Here is a 4,960-nt window from a genome sequence, read left to right as displayed (position 1 = left end):
AATCATATGATCTTGTTTAATCATCGAATTAACAACAATAATGTAAAGTTACCATTTAGAACAATAATATCATAAATAGGAGCGACTGCATAAAGTTAAAGTTGTAGTAATAGCATAGCTACTAAAGTAAAGTACAATACCCAGGTTTGATTATGGAATAAGGTTGGAAAGGTTAGGTGTATTTGAATAGGTAACCCATCAAATTATGCATATCATGAATGTAAACTTAGTTATCATGTGTTGTACAGGTTCAAACAGAATATGCAGGGGGAGAAGACCACTTGCCTTGCTTATAGAAAACTTGAGATTCTTCAATAGATCCTGATTCTCAACTACTGGATCAATCTCTAAACATCACACAAACAAGAAACAAACACCACTCAATAACATACAACATTCACCATATACAAAGCTAAATGAAAGCATAACGAAAAGAACACTTGCTTTTCAAAAACATCACAAGCAATAGTTATAACAAAAAGGCGCTCTTTTGAGAAAGGTTTGGTTCATATTTTATAAAACAAGACCTAAGCTTAAAATATCATAATTATAAATATACAAATATTAGGTTTACCATTTTAATCTTTTTCATAAAAGCCATATGTGGTATGTCTAATATTAAGAGTTAATAAGATGATAAAACACATTATAACATTATTTAACCTTTTAGAAAAGATATATGTTATATATATAAGGTTAATGAGTTATGAAACACATTATTAATTTATGAAGCATTACAAAACATATAATAAAACATTTATTGATGAAAATTTTATGCAAAGATAATTAAACAATGATTATTTATATTTTCATTAAGATTTTTATGCGAGAGATATTGAAACAATTAATTATCTTCACTTTTATTAAGTGAATACTTAGCCTTTATTGTTATTAAGATAGATATATTCAAGGACAATATATAAACTAACATTTTAATTATAAAAAGAACATGAACACTAATTCCTTTATTTTATCCTTTATAAAAACTAAGAGATATATATATAAATAATATGGACTCAATTTGATAGTCGGATTAATCATGCCTATATTACTAGTTATGGACAAATTGAAATATAAGTTTCATTAACAAATTATGAGAAATAATAATTAATTAATTATCTTTAGTTTTAATTTAGGAACAAATGATCTAATCCATTAAAAAGAATTATGTTCAACAAAATTAAATCTATCATTTTAGTTATGTGGGCACTTAATTAAGCTATATTAGATATCCCTATCTAGTATATACATATTTAAATATGAAATACTAGAATATAAATCTAAATCATAAAAAAATGATTATATAGTTGTGTATTTAGTATGTTTGATTAAGAAAAGGTGATCTACAGTTGTTTTTTAACTTTATAATTAGAAAACTACGCATAAATTTATTATAACAGTCACAAATTAGATTTAAATTATGCAAACATGTGAACAGTTGGAAACACTAATTAAAAATGCTTATCATATAATTGTGAAACTAACGAAATCATTTCTATTTTTATTTGAGTTTCTAATATACATTTTATAATAAAAACTGTAACAGGGACCTACACAAAAATAAAGGTAGACTATGATGGGTAGCCTATAAATTTGTATTTTTTTGTACGGATATCTTTGTAAATAACTATCTCTTGTTATTATTTCTTGTTAAAAAACATAAAGGCTATATTTTTATTTCTTATTTAGAAAACTATATGTGGATCGGTTATAACCAACATAACTAAAATTAGGAAAACATGTATTTCGTTGCAAGCGCTACTTATGAGGCTAGCAACACAAAAACACAATTATTTGAAATCTATTTAATTATTTTTATACAGCAACAACAACAACAAAGCCTTTTTATCCCAAGCACGTTGGGGTAGGCTAGAGATGAAACCCCGTATGAAAACCTCAGAGCTCAACCCCAAAGAAAAAAGGGGAAACAAAGGCAAAGGAGAACCGAAAAAACGACGAAACGGGGAAACACATAAAAGAGATAAAACCCACAAGAACCAGCAAGATCTAAATGGGCACAAGAAAAGGTCAAACGATTAAAGAGGAAAAGCGAAACTATAAATCAAGGTTCTGGCACGTGAATTGCACACTTCCACCCCTTCCTATCCATGGCGAGCTCTTTATCAATATTCCACTCCTTCAGGTCCCTCTTCACAGCCTCTGTCCACGTCAAGGTTGGTCGACCTCTACCTCTCTTCACATTCTCGGGACGCCTAATTATTCCGATATGCACTGGTGCCTCCTCAGATCTTCGTTGGATATGTCCAAACCATCTCAAACGATGTTGCATAAGCTTCTCCTCAATTGGCGCCACTCCTACCCTCTCTCGTATATCATCATTCCGGACTCGGTCTCTCCTTGTGTGGCCACATATCCAGCGCAACATACGCATCTCTGCCACGCATAGTTGTTGGACATGTCGTCTTTTAGTGGGCCAACATTCTGCTCCATACAACATAGCCGGTCGGATTGCTGTCCTGTAGAATTTGCCTTTTAGTTTGTGTGGCACCCGGGGGTCGCATAAGACACCTGCCGCTTGCCGCCACTTCAACCATCCAGCTTTAATTCTATGACTGACATCCTCATCGATGTCTCCATCCTTCTGAAGCATTGATCCTAAGTAACGGAAAGTGTCTTTTTTGGGTACCACTTGCCCATCAAGACTAACATCGCCATCTTCATACCCCGTGGCACTGAAATCACACTTCATATATTTCGTTTTAGACCTACTAAGCCTAAAACCTTTTGCTTCCAGCGTCTGCCTCCACAATTCCAACTTTTGCGAAACACCACTCCTACTCTCCTCAATAAGTACCACATCATCGGCAAAAAGCATACACCACGGTATATCTCCTTGTATGTCCCTTGTGACCTTATCTATCACCAAAGCGAAAAGATAAGGGCTAAGCCGACCCTTGATGTAGTCCTATGTTAATTGGAAAGTCATCGGTGTCCCCATCACTTGTTCGGACACTTGTCACAACATTAGTGTACATATCCTTAATAAGATTAATGTACTTTGTTGCTACTTTGTGTTTTTCCAAGGCCCACCACATTACACTCCTAGGTACTTTGTCATAAGCCTTCTCCAAGTCTATAAAGACCATATGCAGGTCTTTATTTTGTTCTCTGAATCTCTCCATAAGTTGTCTTAGTAAGAAAATGGCCTCCATAGTTGATCTCCCGGGCATGAAACCAAACTGATTTTGGGTCACGCTCGTCATCTTTCGCAGGCGGTGTTCAATGACTCTCTCCCATAGCTTCATTGTATGGCTCATGAGCTTAATTCCACGGTAATTAGTACAACTTTGAACATCTCCTTTGTTCTTGAAGATTGGTACTAATGTACTCCGCCGCCACTCGTCGGGCATTCTGTTTGTCCGAAAGATGGTGTTGAAAAGCTTAGTCAGCCATACTATCGCTATGTCTCCAAGGCATCTCCATACCTCGATAGGGATACCATCAGGGCCCATCGCCTTTCCTACCTTCATCCTTTTTAGCGTCTCCTTAACTTCATATTCTTGTATCCTTCGTACAAAACCCCTATTGTTGTCATCGAATGGTTCGTCCAATTCTATTGTAGAACTCTCATTCCCTCCATTGAACAATTTGTTGAAGTACTCCTTCCATCTGTTCTTGATCTCTTCATTCTTCACTAATAGTTGGTTTGCTTCATCCTTGATGCATTTGACTTGGTTGACATCCCTTGTCTAAAAAATATCGCAGTGCTAAAACACGATTAATCATAGACGATTGGAGGTAGCTCGCAATATTGTTTTGTCATCTACCTTCGAACAACGTAGAACGTAGAGGAAATGGCGATGGCATCGAAGTCCTCGACGCAGGGGATAGACACGTCGTCAGCGAGGCTTCGACGACGGGATTGCCAGCAGCGTGGGGACTAAGCAGCAGGGCAGCAAGGCTTGGCGAGCTCGCTAGAATTACTCCGGGGGTGTGGCGTGGTCTTTGACGTACGATGTTGGAGCGACTTAGCAGCAGCAGCAGCAAGCACACGCAAGAGAGGGAGAGCGCGAGCAAAGATGAAGGCCGATGAGGAAGGGGATCGACAATCTGTGGCGGTGTTGGCGGCTTCACGGTATGGCGAGGGGGCAAAGCTCCGGCACCGCAGCAGCAGTGCATGCGCGGGTGAAGGTGCGAGCAGTAGAGGGCGCGAGAGAGTGAGGGAGAAATGGAGCTCGGAGTCTCAGACGTGCGACATTTATAGGTTGCGGAGGGGAGAAGGGTCGGCCAGAATCAACGCTATTGAAAACACCATTAACGGTGGCGCACGAACGGTCGACAAATTTAGTGCGAGAGGAAACTGTGACGAGGAAACAGTGGGAGAAAACGGACGACCGAGGGCGCAGGCTGGCGCTCGACGGCAGGCAGGCGAGGCGGCGGGATGGACGAGTTGCACAGGCGGGCGCGCGGAGGTGAGCCATTGAAGCGTAGAGCAGGGTTTACTTTATCGATAGTAAAAAATATCGGAGGTTGGCGATAAACAGGATTATCGGATTTATCGGATTTCTATCGGCGATAAGTAAATTTTTTCGGCACAAATTTGAAAAAAAAATGCCAGTTTATCTAGAATATCATGTAAATTATATCTAGACATTTAACAAAATAAAAACAACACATTAGCACATTCATAGTTCACACATTCATAGCTCACAGTTTAACACATTCATAGTCCATTCATAATTCACACATTCATAGTTCACAGTTTCACACATTCATAGTCCATTCATAGTTCACACATTCATAGTCCATTCATAGTTCACACATTAGCATATTATATAGTATAGCATACAAGCACATGAATCAAAAGTCCAAAATAAGGCAAAGACGTGTGCTGAAAATATGACAATGAAATCCTCCATAGTCCTTGGAGAGGCTTTGATCACTTGTCACTGTGAATTTTGACAAGTTTATAGTCAGTCGCTAAATTGTAATTCGATGT

This window comes from Zea mays, chromosome 5 (assembly GCF_902167145.1).
Source record: "Zea mays cultivar B73 chromosome 5, Zm-B73-REFERENCE-NAM-5.0, whole genome shotgun sequence".
NCBI lineage: Eukaryota > Viridiplantae > Streptophyta > Magnoliopsida > Poales > Poaceae > Zea > Zea mays.
The sequence above is the reverse complement of the archived record's forward strand: the minus strand, read 5'-3'. Positions refer to the sequence as shown.